Below are 22982 nucleotides of genomic sequence, written 5' to 3'. Positions count from 1 at the left end.
ATATATATCAGTGATTGTAGCACTTATGACATACTACAAAACGTATAAAACTCTTATTGACATACTATCCTCTTAAACAATTGTTTTACATTGTACCATTGGACCACCTATAAAGTATGATATACTTTATGTTTATAAAACTATTAATTATATACTACAGCCTATATGACATTTTTTATAACATATATCAATGTTTTTACAATACAATCTTATGTATAGGTCACTTTTCGTATTCTTTTAAACACCGACGCATACACTTCAAGGCAACCATGGAGGTTGGGCAGCCAGCCATCGTGGGACGAACTTGGGACCGGATCGCGGCAGCTAATGGAAAAGGTGAGCAAAAGTCGATAGACTTTAGAATTAGAGGGCCATAACAAACACCGTGGTCGATACTTAAGGAGGAGAGAACAAAGAACCATGGCGGGCATCCATGGACGAAAATCCAGGATTTTTAGATGTTTTTTCAGTTTTGCCATGTATATATAGAGACAAATAGACTAGCCGATGCATTAGCAAAGAACTATTCCCACGCTTAGTTACATAGAGATAGTACCCAGTTCTTTTTCCGAGGATGTAAAAAGATTATTTATGAAGATGCCACGGGCAAACAAGTATGTAAGAACGTAACCAAGACATATGTTTATTTCTAATAAAATAGGGGTAAGGGACCTCTCAAAAACCCTGCTTGCCTTTCAAAAAAAAAAAAAGTAGGTCACGTACTCTGTATTCTATGAAATTTTGTATAACATACTATACTATGTATGTTACTCTTATGAGTAAAATTCGTCACACCCCGATTGTCTCTCTACACACGGCAAGTTTATTCCAAAAAAAACTAGTGCTCTCTCCACACCCCATTTTTTGTTAATATGACCATTATACCCTTAAATAACTCTCTCCACACCCCATTTTTTGTTAATATGACAATTATAATCTTAAATAACTCTCTCCACACCCCATTGTAATTCAAACAAGCTCTTCACCGTATTTAGTACTCCACCAACACTCCTACCACTCATGCTCTCTGAAATTTCTCCCTCTCCCTCTCTTGTTCTCTTAGGTTAGTCTTGAGTCTCCCACAAAATTGTTGTTATTCCAACCAAATTTTTACTTTAAGAATGGACTCATGTGCTGGAAGAAACATTCAAGATAAATTCTCCCGCCAAAATCAAAATGATAACTTTCAAGGTTCTCCAAGTGACATGGAATCAGCTTTAACACTACTGCAACCAAATTATTATTCCGATGATGAATTTTACAACAATGTTGAAATTAGCTATCCCGATATGACCGAATCATTTACAACAATTGAGGTAATAATTTGAAAGCTTGTATTTTTTATTTATTTTATCAATAACTTAGCAAAAAACAATTTTAGTCAATAGTATCTAAGATCAAGGGTTTACGCAGGTCTTCGAAGATCGTCACTCGTTGATCCGATGGTGTTTGACAGTTGGTATGACTGTTGGAGTTGTGGTTGTGATATCAAGGTCTGATAATTCGGGACTTGGGCGAAGACCTAAAGTTTTCTTGAGTTGCAAAAGGAGTGGAAAATTTAGACCATCCGTAAAGCTGAAAATATTGAACAAAAAAACCAAAGAATATAGGCAATCTAGTTCGAAGAAATGTGGCTGTCCATTTGTGTTGAAAGGGGAATTACAAAACGAAGGTGGATGGATACTGAGTGTTATGTGTGGAACTCATAATCATACTATTAGGGAGCATCTTATAGGTCGATCATTCATCGGAAGGTTAAAAGATGAAGAAAAATTGATTGTTCAGGATTTGTCTTTGAGTGGTGTTAAACCGCGTGAAATTTTACCCCTCTTGAAACAGAGAGATGACAATAATTTGTCAAACAAAAGCACTTTCTATAATTATCGTCACAAGAATCAGTTGGTTCGGTTGAGTGGAAGAAACCAAATGCAAGAATTTCTAAAAAATTTAGATGAATTTGGTTACACAGAGTTTCATAGGGATAATCCAGTAACAGGTGAATGTAGAGATTTGTTGTTTGCACATCCCCAATCAATTCATTTGGCAAAGTGTTTTCCCAAGGTCATTGTCATGGATTGCATGTACAAGACGAATGTGTTCAAGATGCCATTGTTTGAAGTTGTTGGGTTCACATCCACGATGAAGATATTCTGTATTGCTTTTGGGTATTTGGAGAGTGAAAAAGAAGGTTCTTACCTTTGGGTTTTGAAGTGGTTGCGTGATATTCTGGACTACAAAGCTACTTCTGTAAAGATAATTACGACTGATTGTGAGTTGGCACTTATGAATGCGATAGCTATAGTGTTTCCTGATGCTGCACACTTCTTGTGTCGAGTTCACATCAGGAGGAACATCGAGACTGTAGGAACCATTATTTCATAATACAATTTCTACAAACCGCGAAAACCCACGCGCAGCGGAATTAATGGGGTTCACGGTTTTTGATAGAAAACATACCTTTTAGAATCGGCTAAGATATAATCTCTGAGAATCCAAGCTATGAATCCGAATCAACAATCAACCCATTGATCTTCTATTATATTCCTTTAGAATAGATTGGACGTTGTGTGGGCAACGATCTACTAACCCCCTTCTTTCTAACAAAGCTAGATCCAATTTTGGATCTATCTTTCCTTGCCTCTTTTTCTAATCTAGTGAATAGTGATTTCAGCCAGGAGAGAGAAAGGTTCTATTTATAGGCTACAACAGGGACCATGATGAGAAATTAGGGTTGGGCCTCCTGACGGGCTTGGGCTTCCCATGTTCGCCCAGAACACATGGCCCAAGTCCGTCAACAAATGGCATATTCACTAAAGGCCATTGTTGCATTACCACCCTAATCCCAAATTACGTGTCAGCATTTATGGGCTTCATATTATATGCTCGTTGATCTCCCCGTATTTAAGATATCGAATTTTCGTTGATTAAGTCAAGTTACTGACAACTACATTAATCAACTTCTTATGTCCTTGAGTAGTACCACTCAATCTCATTGTCATGTCGGATTAAATCCACCTGCAGGGTTTACATGACAATCCTTATGAGCTCCTCAAGGGGACATCATCTACCCGACTTCCTGCGGGTCATGGATTCCTTCTATAATCAACATCACACCTTACATACAATGTCATTACCCAATCCACCGAGTTTGTTGATTCACAAATGAATCTCACGTACTCATTGATGATTTAAAGCAATGTACAATGCATGTAAGTGCCCGTTATTATGTCCGGATTAAGAGGACAAACATCCATAATAACAGAGGTGTTTGTTCTCTTATATAGTCAGTATAAGAAGAAACAACCTCACTTGGTCCTGTTCAATACACACAAAGTGTACTAGTGGAATCCTATAGTCAAGATAGACTAATACCAAATTATACTACAACTATACCAATGGTTTGTCCAAATCTATCTAGGTTGTGAACGATTACTTATACTTTATAAGGTACTGATGATATGGTACACATGCATATAACTAATAACATATATAATATGCATAACATTTGCCCACATGATTCTCATTCAAAATATAAAGAATTAGAGTTAATACAAAAGTAATACTTTTAGTATATAACCCTATCAGAGACAAAGGCCAAAAAAACATTTGAAAAATTTGTTGAGTATGAACAATTTATGTTTATGTTCGAAACAGTGATAACAGTTCGTAATGAAGTTGAGTACTTGGAACACCTACGTTGTTTTAAACTTGAGTACGGAGATCATTATGATGTGGTGGAATACATAGAAGACCAGTGGCTTTCGAAGTACAAAGAAAGGTTTGTCTCAGCTTGGATAGATCTCCATATGCATTTTGGTACTTCGAGCAGTAACCGAGTTGAAAGTATGCATTTCTCTTTGAAGAGGCATTTGCGTTCTAGCAATAATGGTAACTTCTGTCGAAACTTTAATTTGATTAATAATCTCTTGACAAACCAAGTGACAGAAATTGAAAGTTCTTTTAATAGGAGCTTGAATCTCTGGGATCATCGTTACAAACAAAACACATATGTGCAACTTAGAGGGTACATTTCTAGAGATGCATTGGATTTGATAGAAAAAGAGCTAATAAGGTCTGTTAGAGTTGGGACAGATGAAATTCGTTGTCGTTGTGTTTACAAGAGTATGTATGGGCTTCCTTGTGCGCATGAGTTATGTGAAATTGTTCTAATTGGTAGGGGAAGCATCCACTTATCTTTGATACACCCTAGATGGAGACAGCTTAGTAGCACTCCGATTGATCTTCCTAATGGGTCCTTTGATATTCAGCCCGAGCTTGCACATATTTAGAAGAAGTTTCAGTCACTCTTAGATGAACAAAAGGTTTTGATGCTGAAAAAGTGTGTAGAACTAGTTGATCCAAAGGCAACTTTCATGCGAGAGCCTCGGGTTAACACTAATGTGAGGGGTAGGCCACCTGGAATAAAAATTGGTGTGAAGATTTGTAAAGATAAAAGGGACACAAAGAGAGAGCCTTCAGCTTTCGAGTATGCACAAATAGTTGATGAACAAATTGTAACTCAAGAAAGCAAGAATAGTAAAGCCAAGAAGTTGGTACAATGCAAAAGAAAACCAAGAAGAACTCATATTCAAGTGTTTGTAGATTTTCCTTAAATTGGGTCTAATTGGGATGATGGGCTACGTGACTTAAATCCATTGATACGAGACTTCATTGTGGATTGGCAAGATGTTGAACCGAATGGACATTGTGGATTTAGCGCGATTGCACGATGCTTAGGGTCTAATGGAGATGATGCATGGATTACTGTGATGGCTCTTATGTTGATAAAGTTGATTTCCCATGAGGCAGATTATACTTTAATGATGGGTGGAGAAGAACGAAAAGAAGTGATCAAACAAATCTACAATGTACAGTTCCATATATGATGAACCCCAAAGAATGGTTTGAACTTCCTTCAATGGGATTTTTAGCCGCTAATACTTTTCAGTGTGTCCTTGTCATCATTAGAGAGAAAGAATGTATGTCATACTTTCCTTTGTGGACTACTCCTGATCCAACTTGTGTCCAGATAGCGGCAATAGCCCACATTGGAGGAGGCACACATTTTGTGAAACTTGTGCTTGAAGATGATAGTCCTATTCCGCCACTTGCTCCAGGGTGGGAGTCATTTGCATGGACAGAAGCTTGGGATTGGGCAATTATAATGGAATTAAGGATCGTGAAGTGGTATAAAAGGGTTCCAAAAAATGTTATGGATTTAGACCTTTCGTAACTATCCTTGTACTGACAAGATTTTTTGGCTTTAATATCTATTTTGTGTATGTGTATATACTGTCATAAATTCCAGAATGTATTAGAATTAGAATATGTCAGAAATGGTATTAACTAGTTTTTGTTAAGTGCTCTGTAAATAGTATTAAAATGTCAGAATATAGTAAGTGCTTTGTCGGTTTAAGGTAAGAACCAAAGGCATATCGAGCTTCAGGTGAGCTTTATCACTTGTGTTGTGACAAAAGAACACCAGCTACCTTTACAGCACAAAGTGAATGAGGGACTGATGGGTTCTAGGATAAGCTATCTTAATTCGTAATAAGAATTCAGGACTGGCGAACTAGCAAGGATATTCCTATCAGACAGTAAATGCAAAGAGATTTTTTTTTCCTCTTGTAAACATAAGTCAGAGTATGTTTATGATGCTCTGCAGTGTACTCTGAATCCTGTTTCTATAGCTACTTTTGGAACTTGTTTGAACTTGCATTAATTTAGTGAATTGGCAATGGAACAAGCAACCCAGAGTCCAATACACATCTTAATCTCTGACAAATGTTTCTTAATCACGTTTTGCACAAACTTTTGTTTCAAACATTCTCTTATAACATTTTTTATAAAGTTTGGGATATCATATGTAGCAATGACTTCATGGAGATTACAATTATCATTAAACCCTAACTATCAATGTTCTAACCGTCATTTTAAACATGCCTCCACGAACACGAGGATGATCAAGCACCTAAACCCAAAAAAGAAAATGTACTGAAGTGCCACCAATTCCCATTGTTGACAACTCCTCCACTAGAAATTTCATTGCCAACCATCGTAGGCTTAGAGTAAGTTCATCTCTCTTTCATTTTGATTTAGTTATGACATTTTTCATGCTTGTTGAATGTTCTTAGAATTTGTTGTTCTCTGCCAAAATTTTATAACTGGTCGAAATATATTTTATACCCTTATCTTATCTTCAATGCTACTCTATTGTCCTCCATATTACATAGTGGACATTAAGTGTTCATACTCCACTAAGTATGAATACTTAATGTTCACACTCTCAAACAGGGGGGTATCTCAAATTAACCCATGAACATTTAGTGTTCATACTCCTAGTGGACTATGAACACTGAATGTTCATACTTTTGTTGGATTATGAACATTCAGTGTTCATAGTTGATGCAGTACAGTTTGCCAATGCATATGTTAATGAACTTGGCATATGATGCATATGTCAATAATGAACAAAGTCGGAAAGACATGGACGCGGCCATATTTGATTGGAAACGTCAAAATAAGCATAACCCACGGTGAAGCACCACCCTCTTTCGGGCCATAAATCCATCGTTTAGGCCTTCAAAATCACGTTTTTGCCATTTTAGGAAAGTTTTGTTTTTGCTATATCTTTTGATAGGAGAGTCCGTTTTCGATTTGGTCAGTTGGGTTAGTTTTATTTTGATTAGTAGTTTCTTAATATGTGGTTATCCCAAAACTTTCCATTTTTGGAAAATTTCGAGTTTTGTGGTAATTAGGGTATTTCGCCTATATAAAGGCTGGTAGTCTTTATTAGGGTTTTCCATTTTGGTTAAAGTTAATAATATTAAGAGTTACTTCTCTTGTTTCCATTGTTTGGTATTCCTTGTGTGTGAATCAACAAACCTTGAAGCCATTAATCCCTGGTATTTCACAAGAAATCAACAGGCTTTAGTGTAAGTTGTGAAAATCTGCAACTTATAAGCTCTTCTCTACATCAATAATCCTATTGAACTATGAACAATGAATATCCAGTGTTCATTCCATTGAATTATGAACACTGAATGTTTATACTCTTGTTGGGCTATGAACATTCAGTGTTCATAATCCTATTGAGCTATGAACAATGAATGTTCATACTCTTGTTGGACAGCTTATACATTATCGTATATAAACTTTCTTTGTTATATAGTGTCGTGAACAGCTTATACAGTGTCGTTTTACAGCTTATACATTGTCGTATATAAGATTTACGAGTAGATATGATACTATAACTGTCATACTTATATGTTATGTCACTTCTTACAAAACTGACGGGTCGATATGTCACTTTAAGTGACATACTTTCGCAAGGTTAAAACTCCAATCGTTGACATCTCACTGCATATGTTATAATAAATGAGGCATAATAAATAGCATGCTTCCACAATGTCATTTCTAGTTGCATATATTTGCTTGTGCCTTAACAATATCAAATTAGTCAACCAAATCTTAAACAAAAAACATCATATTAATCGATTCACTCAACAAAATCAACTAAAAAAATGAAATCACAAAGAAACTTTATAAAAAAATTTCTCATTCTCTCACAAAGAAAAACAAATTTTTTTCTCTTGATAATCCCTTCTATATTGGTTTACAAAACTGACGGGTTGATATGTTATTTTAAGTGACATACTTTGGCCGAGTAAAAACTCCAGTGTTGACATCTCACTGCATATGTCACAATGAATGTCATACTTTCATAATGTCATTTCTAGTTGCATGTCTTTGTCTCTACCTCAACAATATCAAATTAAGAGTAACCAACCAAATCTTAAACAAAAAACACCAAATTATTTTTGTCTCTGCCTTCATTTGCCTTGCGCAATTTTGAAGCCCCTTATTATTTTGGCGTCTTGACGCAAAACAATCACACAGCTTATGAGGATAATTGGCACAACCCAAGACAAAATGTGTAAATTACAGATGAATGACAAATTATTGATATGTCTTAGACAGATCATTCCCCAAGTCTATATACTGCCGAACAGAAGCTTTTTGCTGTACAAGGCCCAGACAAATTATGTAGAATATGCAGTAGGTATATGCTACTTTTATAGCATCACCGATTATGACAGAGATTATGTAATATTAGACATTTTTATGCTTTTCTCATTGACATACTAGATTTTGGTGCACGTGAGCAGTGACAACATTCCTTTTTCTTGCATTTAACAATCGAGGAGCAATAACAATGATGATACTTTTCTATACTTTTAGAGCATTAGAAAACCAATTTAGTTGTTTGTTGAACCCCTGGATATGTTCCAAGTCTATCCCACATACAAAACCACTTACATCACACAACTCACATAAAGGACGCAAAGTACATATTCAAGCATCCAAAAAGCAAACTGTAAACTTCCAAATCTTAATGACCTACTTTACAGGTCCCTTACATATAACATATATATCTTTGTTCTAGTTACTCTGACAACTCGTCCTGCTTCTTGTACATCTTCTACACCCTGGTCCAACTTCTTTCCGTTATTGTTTTGGGCCTCAAAATTAACCTCTTTGTGGTCACTGCTCTGCCGGATAATTAGATCCATTGATATGAAGACTGGAGAATAATAGAGCAATGACCATTCCTAAGTTTCACTACAAAAAAGACATAATGGAAATTCAACAGTTTCAACAAAAGGTCAGTCTCGTTACTAATATAAATTCATCAAATGGACAGGACATCACAACTCCAATAAAGTGATAAAGTGTCCAAGCTAATTATTGCAAGTCGATTCCAAGTAAACGGTTAGTAGTTAATCTTACTTATCGATTTTGTTTACAATCATTATCTCACTGTTTTTTATTGCTCTACCGATCACTAGTCTGCAATATTTTGCAACATATTAATTCTTGAACATGAACTAAGTAAAATACTTTACTCCAGGTAACTAAGTGAAATCATAACCATGGAAATTCCTGCTTCTGAAGAGTCTTGAGCTAGACCTAATGCCCTAGTAGGTCTACGGTTTAGCGAATCAACATTTAGAAGAACATATGAAATGTGCATGTTTCGAATCAATAGTAAGAGCTCACCTACACATGATGCAAAGACAATAGTGTTAAGGTATTACAAATCTAAAGGCTACATTCTATTAACTTGTTCAATAACCCTAGAAACCTAATACAAATATATACATACCCTTAATATATCCCCTGCAGTTAATTACAATACCCTTACAGAATAACCTAAATATCCTTATTATCGTAACAAAGGTAATGCAAGCAATAAGCATTTCAAGTTTTTCTGATTCCATAGAGATGGAGGTAATCAGTACAATGCTATGATGCAAAGAACACTCGTGCAAGCAATTAAATTACGTTGAGAGCGGTAAATGAGAAAGGCTTAGTCAAATGCAGTGTTAAGAGATCTGACCTCTTATTTTCTTGTAGTTAACTAAACTGCAAGAAATCGAAAGCACCACAAAGAAGCTCCAACAAAACTTGTTTAAGAAGTGTGAATGCAGTAAATGTAATTTTTTTTGTTCTTTTTTGTTATGAAAAGGTTAGGGGTTCAGGGCGACCCAAACCTGCATTCAATGAGTTGTATCCCAAGACAGTCTTTTTCCACAATACACTGTAGGCTTTCATTCAATGGAGGAGAGTAGAGTACAAAATTTCATCCCCAGGCATACTCAAATACATTACAAATTGAAAAAGAGATGAACGATATGGAAGATAATATTTATAAGCAATATTTAGTATTTGATAGTTTAGTACGCATGACAATAGAGCATTAAAGCTTATTGTTTTTAATACTCATTTTCTACCAATGTAGAATCACTTGCCTTTAGTTAGAGCTATGCCAAGCAAAAGCCCTGAGCTAGCATTGTTCCCAAAACACTAACCTCCAATGTCATCAATTTACCTTTTAAGTTTGTTTGAAACCCTAGCTACTCTAGTAAGTTAGCCACATATCCCAAATGATGGGTATGAGATACTAGGAACTACCCAAGGATTAAAAAAGAAAAGAAAAAAGGTAACTTAAGTTAAAGAGAATGTACATCAAAATCAAGAAATTTAGATACAATTCAAACAAATGGGGATATTATATCCAATAATAATTGGGTCAACCATCCCAGGTCTATCTCAATTGCTTCATCTCCCACATTCTTTTCTTTCTCTCAAAAGAGACAACTCACTAACAAGACAAGTAAACAAACCTAATCTCACCTTCACAAACATGAGACGTGGCTATATGCAATGCAACACTTCCCGTGCGCCTAGTATAAAATGTTTGGTGCGAGAGTGGTATTGTATCCTGACATGGATATAACACCATGACATAACCGATGTGTACCAGTCCGGTCAACATATGGGGATTGGGTCAGCTGTAGCAATGAAATCACATAACATGGAACAATCTATTTATTTTCCATGACTCTTAAGCCTAAGCAATTTATGCGTCATTTATATAGAAAAAGTTATCAGGGTCCCCTTTGGGGCATACTTGGTTATTAGAACGACTGTGGTGACTTCGATGATCGCGAGTCCTTCAAACAAGCCAAGTTGCCACCCACAACACAAAAAGATAACACAAGTCGCGAAAAGCTTTGTAACAAAACTAAACACCACTGCTTCATCGTGTGATGCCATTTACACAAGTTAATATATATAACAAACTTAAAGAAACTACAAATTGTCCAAAATACATGATGAACAACAACAAAATTATATACGTCCAGAATATTTAATGTAGTCCTACTCTAATTACGAGAAGTATGGTCGAACACAGAATGAACATCTAAGTGTAAACACACCAAGCAAACATAGATGACCAAGTGAAGTAGTCCTAGTCTGCATCGGACTCGTCCTGCATATATATATATATTTTTAATTATTGGCTAAATATTGTAGATATTTTTGGTAGTACCCTATGCGGGTTGCATATTTATTTTTTCTATGTATACTTTGGACAAATTTATCTAGTTTTCATGGAATTTAAACCTTTGTACCATATATGTAGAATGTATATGACATGATTTGGTCAGATGGTGAATTTTAACTAACTTAAATACCCGACACATTTTAATATAGCTATACATTTTCTTTACCATGGGTTGCAAGTGAAATAGTGAATAAGTATTTGGTTCTACTATCTTGAGGCCTCGTTCTTGTGAGTGAATAGGTCTGTTCCAGTACCAATGCTCCAAAGTGGGACGTGACAGTTCCTGATGATGTTCGAGCACCACTTGGACTTCACTATTCACCAACATCACAATATGTATAACATTGGAGGATAACATTGTGTTTAGACTAAACTAGATAACTGCAAGCAGTGGGGGCGGGAGCGGAGAAGAGAGAGCAATAGATGGGTTTGTAGTGGGGAGAGAGAGAGTTGGGCTTGGTTGAGAAGGAAGGAGGGAGATTGAGGACAGACAGAAACCAACCAAACTCCCTTTTGTCCCACGTACCCCCACCCCCCCTCAGCCTGGATCGTTCGCTCCGCTCACTTGAAAGTACGTCCAATTTACTCAAGAAACAAGACTTTTTTTTTGCTCTATTATTTTTTAGAGTTTATGCGGAAATTGAAACACCCCCATAATTTCAAACGAAATAAAATCATTGTGAAGTAAACACCCTTGAACCAACCAAAATTATAATAAAGATGAAGATACTAATTTCAAACAAATAAGATAAAAATAAAGTATCTTCAAACCAAGCAAAACCGGAACAGTATCGATATATTAAATTCACATCAATAACTAACAAAATATAAAACATCCTCATAAAACATACCTTTGAAGCAAGAAAATCAAAGCAGAATCAATGCAAGCAAAATCTAAGCAACAGAAACGAAAAACCATAAATTAAGAGAGATGAAAAACAATTTGTTAACAATTAATGGAGAGATGAGTGGAGTATTCTACTTACCCTAGCTAGTTTAGAATATCGCACAGCAACAGTGAGAAAAGAGTGTGTACTAGCTAGTGAGGCAATGAGGGAGAGAGGAGAGAAAGGGAGGTTTTGTTTCCTCATATAAGCGGGGATATTGAGGTTTCCAAAAGGATCCATCTTTGTTAGAGAAAAATTGCGCGCCATTAGTTTTGGTACAGCCCGCACACCGTAGATTTAGCGATATGATTATGACCTGTAATTATAATTGAGGCTACTAAAGGAAGTATTTGGTTGAATCAACACGGCCGGGTTAATTGAAAACTCCCAAGTTAAACACGTTTTTTAAAATTTGAACAACCAAGTTGACCGGTTCACCGGTTCATAATTTGAATCGGGCAGTTCAAACCATAGTACAAAATATCAGGATATGAGTGTTTATCGATACTTAATTTCTTGATATGTATCGTAGATATATCCCCATCTTTGGGGACATTTTACATTGTTTGATATGCAAATATCGTAGATATATCTAAAGCAATTATATTTCCAATTCTTATATGGGTTAGATAGACTTACCCCATTACTAGTTGCCAATTTGTAAGATCCAACGGTCAGATTTCTTTATCTGAAAAAAAAAAAATCATCTCGTAGCCCTTGGATCTTGAAATTGAGGGGGTATCACTAATATTTTTGAAAATGGGGGGGGGGAGGTAACACTAATTGCAACTATTAATGGCGGGGTGGGGTAAGTCTAACTAACCCTTCTTATATTTGGAGAGTTTGAGTGTATTTCCAATTCTTATATATTTGATTAAATAAAAAAATTACTAAAAAATAGGTGATTTGTAGAAGGTAATTTTCTATTACGAATCAAATACTTTTAGTGTTCTAATTCTTATATATTTGATCAAATAAAAAAAATTACTAAAAATTAGGTGATTTGTAGAAACTAATTCCCTATTACAAATCATACAATTTTAGTGTCTATGATAAAGCACCGACTTATTTTGAATATATCCTTAACATGGCCTCAAAACATAGTTAAAAACAATTATACAAAAAATAACATCACAAAATATATAATATAAAATGAAAAAATAAAAAATAACGGCAAAACAATAATGACAAATATTTTAAAATATGTATTTTAAATAAAACTAACGTCAAAAAATAATTAATGGGGAATCGAAAACTGGATGCAAATGTATCGAACTAACCTCAAATAATATTTAACGGAAAATTGGAAACTGGATGCAAATGCAAGCATTAAACTAATCTTAAAAAGTAATTAATATAAAATCGGAATATGGATACAACTGCATTAAACTAACCTCAAAGAATAATTAACAGGAAATCAAAACTTGGATGGAAATACATCAAACTAACATCAAAAAATAATTGTTGAAAAATCGAGAACTGGATGCAAATACATTGAGCTAACTGCTAACCCTCAAAGATTAAATTAACGGGAAATCGGAAACTTGTTGCAACTGGATTGAACTAACCTCAAAGAAAAACTAATTATAAATTGGAAACATATAATGCAAATGTGTGGAACTAATATTAGAAAATAATTAACGAGAAATCGGAAACCGGATGCAATTGCACTGAACTAATCTCAAAAAATACACTTAATACAAAACCTCAAGAAGTAATTAACGGGAAATCGAAAACTGGTTGCAAATTCATTGAACTAACCTCAAACAATAACTAACCTCAAATAATAATTTACATTTCTTGAATTTGGATTAATACAATAATTATCTGGATGCAAATGCATTGAACTGACCTCGAAGAACAATTAACAGGAAATTGAAAATTGGATGCAAATGTATTGAACTAACCAAAAAGAATAATTAACGAGAAATCATAAATTTGATGCAATTGCATTGAACTGATCTCAAAAAATAAATAACGGGAATTGAAAATTGGATGCAACTGCATTGAACTAACATCAAAATATAAATAACGGAAAATCAGAAATTGGATGCAAATGCATTGAACTAACATCAAAACATAGTTGGGTTATATATTGTGGGAATATCTCGATAAGTATAGTTTTGCATTTAAAATAGTGTTTATCTTATCTCTTTCCGTATGATTGGGATCTCCTTGCTATTCAAGTAGCTTCAATATATATGAACTTCGCCTTATTAGGTAATCTCACAAAACTTCAATCAAACTTCTATTATTAAACAACAAAATGAAGTTGAGGGGTTTTACCAAAGGTGAGTTATTTTTTTTTTAATGGAGAGTGAGGTTTTCACGTTATAAGAAATTTGGTTGAGTAATCAATACAATATTAATATATAATAGTTCTACATATTTGCAAATATTTTTCAGAATAATTAATATAACAACACCCGTTCGTAGATAATCCTTGAAGATTCCACATAATGAGCCATGCATAATTTAAAGAATAATTAACGGAAAATCGGGAACTTGATAATCTTCGATGATCCCACATAGTAAATTAAGCATAATTTAATTTTTATGTCATGTTTACAAGGACACTACAAATGGATTAGTAGAAGTTGGTATTACACACCACATTGGATAATTATAAGAAAATTGGAAACTGGATTCAAATACATAATTGAGCTCAAAGAGTAATTAACGGGAAATCGGAAACTTTATGCAAATGCAATAAACTAAACTAAAAAAGTAATTAACTAGAAATCGGAAACTGGATGCAATTGCATTAAACTAACGTCAGAGAATAACTAACGGAAAATCAGAAATTGGATGCAAATCCTTGAAAAATATTTAATGGGAAATCGAAACGGTATGCAAATACATCAAACAAACCTCAAATAATAATAAATGGAAAACCGGAAATTAGATACAAATGCATTGAACTTAACTCAAAAAATAATTAATAGAAAATTAAAAACCGAATGCAACTGCATTGAACTAACATCATAGAATAATTAGTGGGAAATTGGAAACTAAATGCAAATGCATTTAAATAACCTCAAAAAATAGTTAACGGGAAATCAGAAATCTGATATAATTGTATCGAACTAACCTCAAAGCATAAATAATCAGAAACTAGATACAGATGTATTGAACTAACCTTAAAAAGTTATTAACGGGAAATCGGAAACTTGATCCAAATGCAATGAACTAATCTCAAAACTAATTAACGAAACATTGAAAAATGGATGAAACTGCACTGAACTAACCTAAATGAATAATTAACGGAAATTATAAATTTGATGTAACTACATTGAACTAACCTCAAAAAATAATTAACGGAAAATCGGAAACTTGATGCAAATGCATTAAACTAACCTCAAAGAACAATTAACGGGAAATCGAAATTGAATGCAACTGCATTGAACTAACCTCAAAGAATAATTAACGAAAAATCAAAAATTGGATGCAACTGTATTACACTAAAATCAGAGATTAACTAACGGGAAATCAGAAATTGGATGCAAATGCATTGAAATAACCTCAAAAAATAGTTAACTAGAAATCGGAAGTCGGATGTAACTGCATCGCACTAACCTCAAAGCATAAATGTCCACCTTTTTAGCCTTCTCACATGAGTAATTAGGAACCCAAAATGAAAGTGAGTTTATAAAAACAGACTCTTACATGTATGCAAACTGTATAGAAATTGTAAACTATCGAACTAACCTAGAAAAACAATTAATGGGAAATCGGAAACTGGATGCAGATATATTGAACTAACCTCAAAGAGTAATTAATGGGAGATTAGAACCTGGATGCAAATGCAATGAACTAATCTTAAAGACTAATTAACGAAGCATCAAAAATTGGATGTAACTGTACTGAATTAACCTTAATGAATAACTAACGGGAAATCATAAAGTGGATGCAATTGAACTGAACTAACCTCAAATAATCATTAACGGGAAATCGAAAACTTATGCAACTACATTGAACTAACCTCAAAGAATAATTAATGAGAAATTAGAAACTGGATGCAACGTACTACATTAAACTAACCTCAAATAATAATTAATGGAAAATCAGAAACTTGATGCAAATGCATTAAACTAATAACCCTAAAACATATTTGTATTATATGTAGGGGGAATAAATATCTCGACAAATATAGTTTTGCATTTTAAATAGTGTTTAGTATAATTTTTTTATTGTGATTTAAAATGTTTTGCTATTCAAGTAGCTTCAATATTATCTTCGCCACATTGGGCATTCTCATAAAACTTCAATCAAACTTCTATTATTAAACCTAACAATAAAAAAAGTCAATGAGTTTTATCAAGGTTTGGTGCTTCCTTTTTATAGAGAGCGGTGCAAGAAATTTAAATGAGTAATTAATATAATTTTTATATCTCATAACTATGCATAGTTGCTAATATTTTTTAGAATAATTTAATATAATGGCACCCGTTCCTAGGACACGTTCATGTGATAAATCTTTTCAAGTGGGAGTAGTGTATTCTTTGAGGATATGAAAACAATCAATCTGTTTTAGTGATTTGTACACATTAGTACGTAAGCCGGACGGTGATGATTTACCGCTAAATTACCATAAATCTAATAAAACTATTATACAAGCTAGATCGAGTTTAAGATAATTCTATTTGAAAATTACGGATTAATATCTTAAACCACAAAGTGATGATGCTATCTCAATTTGATCCATTAGTTTCCAAGTACTTATGCACCATAATCGCTGGTCATTAACGTATTTTGGTTTATTTTCAATAAAAATATATTCTTATTCGAAAATTTGTGTGAGATATTTTATAAAGCCTTTTCAACACATAAAATATTTAATCCGGGGTATGCCCGGATCCAAAATCTAGTATCTATCTAAAAGGCTATATCGACAAATATTGTGGATATTGTGAATATCTTTTGATATATCATGATATATCATTTATATTTATTTGAAATATGATGGTAAATATTAAATAAGATTGTTATCTAAACTAAATATCCCCAAATATCACAATATATCCTAAAATATCGTAAATATCATCAAAATATTGATGATATTTACAGTTGTATATATCTCTAAACTTATCGCGATATTTATATGAGGGTGTATTTATATATCTTTTGCTTAAATGAGATATTTATTGCGATATTTTGTACTATGGTTCAAACGACAAAAAACTCGTTCAACCCGGTTCAATAGTAAAAAGTCAACTTGGGGAGTTTCGAATCCCGGTCAAATAGGGGGAGTTGTAAAACCATTTATTTTTTCAAAATAAGTCAAGTTAAAGCGCACCCCCACATATATAACCAAAGTTACATTCCACTCTAAGAGTATGATCATTAGAGGGAGCAACCATTACAAACTAGTTAATCTACTAATCCCCTATTAAACAAGCCTAACAAGTTACATTATAAGAATAATCTTAAATTACCAAGCCAAACCCAAAATCTGGTAGCCACCTTACGAGCGGTTTAGCACTTCAGCTATTGTTGCAAAACCAATAAGGATTAGTCCGACCCGAACTTCACCATCTTAACCCACAGTTTTCATGTAATCATCCATGTCCAGTTGTCCACCAACCAGCTTCAAACCCGATTTTGCATCTACATTGTGTAGAAAGTTCGTTGATAGAGATAATGAGTTTTCCATCTAACGATCGATATCTTTCTCTACCCGAAAAGTGCAACTATGAAAAGCACAAGCCAAATCTGCAATTTCTTATATTGTTTCAAGCCAATTTGAAGTAGATCAAGTCCCAAACTCAAGACCATGCTTACAAGTAGGGCAGGGAACAGGCCGGGTTCGGGTCGGATATGGCTATTTCCGAATCCGAACCTGAATAGTTTGACAATATCCGAACCCGAATCCGAATCAAACTGAAATTCTCAATCCGTACCTGACCCAAACCCAAAGCAACCCGATCGGATAACACTCCAAATTCAAAAAAAGCCCAAAAATCAAATCCAAACCCGAATCCAAATAAACAAGCGAATATGAAAATCGACCCGAACCCGAACTATTATTCAGATTCGGGTCAGGTCCAATTTGGGTAAAACCTTACCCGATTCCCTGCCCTACTTACAAGGGCTCTATCAACCCTCGCCAGCATTTCATGAATTAATAAGAGATATGTACACATCAGAGATGATATTGACCATAATGTGTATTGGTGTAGGTTTTACAATTCATTGTGTAAACGCTTTAAAAAGGTTCGACTGATTGAATTGGATACACAAAATGATCACATTGCACTTTTTAGCTTTTTTACTTTTTTAGGATACACAAAATGATCACACATACTTTTTGGTTTTTTTTGGACGACCTGTGATACAATAGCCCAATGCAACATGGTGGTTTGGATAGTAGTCACTATGGTTAATTCTCTAATTCATGTCTCTCTCGCTCGGAATGAAATGATTAACATCATGTTAGTTTAGATGATGAGATTACTATTCTTAATCGTCAGATAGACTCAGTCATAAATGAACAATATTTTTTCGTGTCCTATTTGTATGTGATGGTGATGGTGTTGTAAGTGATACATTGTGTTAAACTAATAAAACAAAAACAAATAACACAAATAAAATAGATGGGATAACAAATATGAGCAAACAAATAATAAATATAGAAAAATATAAGCACTTAAGTTGGGAATGCGTAGTTAAATCGATACTTGGTCACTACTCGTTTGAAGAGTGACTAGGTGTAATTGGTCGGGGATTAATCGACATTAATCGGGCGATTTTTCAAAACACTATATTTCTTTAACATCATAATGAGGCCAATTAAGAACTTAATCAATCAATAAACAATCAAAACACACAATCAGCTAAAATAAATAAAGAGGAATGAAGTGTTGATTGATCGGCAAAATGTCGAGTTAGATGTTTAACAGGGGAATAGTTAATACAATTACTCGGCTAATTGGCACGTATTAATCGGCGGAGTACTTAGGGAGTTTTTTAGCCCAATTGTGACCGAGAATTAAATTGTTAGTCGGGTCGGCTAAGCAGCGAGTACTTGGGATGGTAAATGAGTAAACATGGTAGGAGTCCATTGCCGCTTATAGTTGCTTGGGATTTGCATCGGGCCAGGCAAAGCCAAACATTTCTGGGCTGGGCTTGGACTTTGTTTTCGGTTTTGGGATAAATGTCGATCCGAACCTTACACGGCTACACCAAATAACCCGAAACAAATTTTGAAATTTCATTGAAATTTGAAATCTATGCATTACAACCCACGTTCTCAAACTCAGAATTCCCCTTGCTCGACTCAACTTTCCAGTAACTCCTCCCTCAACTACTCTCTCCCTAGTCTCACTAACTTACAAGTTTCAATAACTCCTCCCTCAACTACTCTCTCCCTAAACTATTCCAAGGTAACCCACAATTCTTTCTTGTTCTCCTCAATAATGATCCGCACACACAGTTGAAGTGCATTTTGACAGCACAACTACCTTATCTCCACACTTTACTCACTCTCTTCTCTTCAGTCTCACTAGATAAAGGCATCTCTGTTGAAGAAGAGCCTGAGGTTCCTCCTCAAATGGTTGAATACCCCAGGATTGAAACTCCCCAAGATATATATGCAATTTTAAAGTGAAAATTTTAGTTTTTAGATTTTTTTGGTGATTTGAGATGATGGGTACAGATAATTTTGATTGTTAGCATTTCTGACGTGTCATTTGTCTAGGATCAGTAATTAGTAATCCGTTGGTCATCAAATGTGAAAGGTAAAGAAAACTTGAATGGATTAAGTTTCCAACATATGGTTAAAAACAAGCATGTTTTGAATTTACGTGTTGCGCAAACACAATTAAGCTGAGTCTCGTGATGGTTCATCTAATTGTGTAATTTACTACAAGTGACTAATTGTATAATTTACTACAAGGTTAATTAATGTTTCTGCTTTCTATAGATACATTTGAAGTTTCTTGGTGCACACTACTTTCTTACAATACTCTGTCCAACTTATAATTCAGTTCAATGAAATATATACAAATTTATACACTAAGTTGTTGCAAACAATGTTTAGGTCCCCTTAAAGTATTAACCTCATTGAGACTAGATAAACAAAACTAAGGGACCCTTAAGGCCTTAAATGATGTTTGATGTATTTTGTCTCCTTTTCCTTCAAAAGGTTCTTGCGGCCATTCTTTGAGTCTCGTGATGGTTCATCTTCTTTGTATAATACCTTAGTTAGTATTTTAGATTCTCATCGCTCACCTATCATGTGGAATGTAGTATGTACCTGACCTTGAAATAATTGGTGATCCTAATAAATGAGTGAAGTTCTTGGTACTATCTTGATCGTTCATGAGACAAGCAGTGTACGTGGTAGGAGCCATGTTACATGCCCGATTTGTAGTCCATGGATACAATATGTGTGTGTGCTTGAACATACAAAGCTTTGTTAAATTTTGTAATCTCTATTGATATAGGTGCTGTAAAATCTCCATGGATAGAGTGCCAATAAATAGATCACATTTGTATATGCAGGATGACCACATTTCTTCCTTACTCTTGGCTGGAGAGGTAACTATCCTCAATTAATTAATCTTATTATTAGTTTTTTAGTATTTTCAAATTGTTAATTTATTTTAGAATCAGTAACTCTTCTAATTGACTAACAGCCTAGACCAATTGTGCGCAGACACAACCACAATTTGAAACTAAAGCTATGGGAGCTGTCGAAGACCCAAGAGGAGATGATCGAAGATATGGGCTTCAAGTAGCTGAGGAACATTGGGCATTTTCAAGCAGATAAACACCTTGTATCTGCTTTAGTAGATCGTTGGAGGCCGGAGACCAATTCTTTTCATTTTCCTGCTTTCGAGGTGACCATTACGCTTGAAGATGTAGCGTATATACTGGGCTTAAATGTGTTTAGGAAAGCAGTGGTCGGGAAATCCAAATTGTCTGCAAGTCGAGCATGTAAAAAATATTTAGGTGGATAACCTCCAAAGACAGCAGTACGAGGGAAGAGTGTTAAACTATGTTGGTTGACACAGACATTTTCCATAGTTCAAGCTGGTTTAAACGTTGACGAAAGACAACGCACAATAGCGTATGTGCACTTCCTAATTGGAAGCACAATTTTTTCAGATCCCGGAGGCCATAATGTACAAACTAAGTACCTACCTCTCCTTGCAAATACGCTCAAGTGTGGTCAGTATGCTTGGGGCAGTGCTGTTCTTGCATTCCTATTCAACGCACTTTGGAGGGCGTCACTTTGGCGTGAACCAAACATGCATGGTTGAAGAAGTAATTGCATTGTTTCGAATCTATGTGGCTCTTCTACTCTGTTGTCGATAGGTATTTTTGGTTCCAAACTTAATCATTTTAATTATTAACTGTGTATTGATGAATTGTTGTTCCCTAATGAAAATTTGGTTGTAGTCGTGGTTTTACGAGAGGTTTAGCAAATGGCAACCGAGGCGTCAACCAGCGATTGTATTCCCTGCTGCTTGCCGATGGAACAACTCCTTAAACCGACCTTGCAAGCACACATACGGATTTTTGAGTGAGGAGTTGGACAAACTTCGGGAAGATCAGGTTAGTTGTGTGTTTGATTCTCAATTCAACTTTTTAGCGGTCATGTGAAAAAGTAGTTAATAATACCAGTCATATTATATATATCTAACATGAAGCCATCCTTTATGATTATGAGTCGGGTATTCTTGAATTTGAAATAAATGTATACGTTAAATATAAACTAACGTGTATTTCATTAGGTAATTTGGCTGCCGTGGGATTCATGGGGGGATGCTCCTAAGTTAGCCCTGGATTCTTCTTGTATGCAACCCTTGTCTACATGGTTCATCCACTTTGACATCCTCAAGAGGTTTATGCCTGAGAGATGTTTAAGGCAGTATGGGTTACAACAACACATACCGCCTAGCCCACTTAGATGGAACCGGAAAGCAAAAGGAGCTGATATGACGGCCGCATGCACAGAGTGGGATCAGTGGCGGTTGTGGGACTGTGTCGAGGCGGAAGTAAGATTTTCTGCGGCAACACAGGCAGCGTATCTTGAATGGTATGAGATTCATAGTGTCACTCACATCAGACCATTGTCTAGTCGCGAGTCATTGCTAAAGGATAGACTAAACGAACAGGTGATACTTTTATAAATCTGCGAGTTTGTTTGCTTCCGGTACTTCTTTACTAATTTATTCAATAACTAATTGGTTATGCAAAATCGGCGCTTAATAGTACTTAATGTTGTGGTCAGTGCAAAATATCCATAGCATGTTCTGCTGAGTTCAAATTTGTAGAAGTAGTACATGTTGTGGAAATATATGCCTTTGTGAGCAATAGTAAATAATCTCTTAAAACCTCTGCACTTTGTGTTCATCGTCAAATTGAATGCCTCATGATTTATTCATTTGCCTTATTGCCACAGTCTATTGATTTTGTATTGATTGAATGCCATGATTTCTTTTAGACCTGACCTACAGTTAATCAAACTTGATCATTCATGACTTCTGGGTTTAAGTTGTGAGGGGTCAATTTATATTTTTAATTTTTTTTAAATTTTAAATTTTTATTTATGGTATTAACTTTATCATGCATACACATTATAGGCAATGGGCCTAGGCAATATGCCATATAATATGGCATAAATCAGGTTATATATGTAGCAATTGTGAATGCATAATGCCATGCTTTTGTGATTTTATAAAAAAAAAATTGGATTTTGTATCTTTATAAAGCTTGAACTTTGGCACTTTTATAGTTAACCTTAACTACTTATGTGAGTTTTTCTTGTCCTATAGTTTATACTTTGCATATGTGTCAAGTCCCAATATCTTTGTAACTAACACTGCTTATGCTTTCTAATAGAGTAATCGTTGTTTTCGCCTAGCGAGAATGCTTGAACCTGTTTTTAGCAAATCCCTAGTTTCATTATCCCTCAAAAGTTGAGAGACTTGCATAATGAAATATTAAGAGATGCGGCAGAAGGCGTGCCGGTTGAAGAAAGTGGTTTGCAAACGGACCATCTGGAAGTGGATCCTTATGCGGCACCACTACACCATAATAGGATATTTGCAACACGGACCTTTTTTGATTTGCAACGCTTATTTAGCGTTAGTAAGTTTTCAACGATAAATAAGCGTTGGTAATGTTGTAAAGCGTTGCTTTATTTGGGTGAATTTCCGGAATTAATTGCTAACGCT

This window comes from Coptis chinensis, chromosome 4 (genome assembly GCF_015680905.1).
Source record: "Coptis chinensis isolate HL-2020 chromosome 4, ASM1568090v1, whole genome shotgun sequence".
NCBI classification, from domain to species: domain Eukaryota; kingdom Viridiplantae; phylum Streptophyta; class Magnoliopsida; order Ranunculales; family Ranunculaceae; genus Coptis; species Coptis chinensis.
This window is presented reverse-complemented; position numbering follows the sequence as displayed.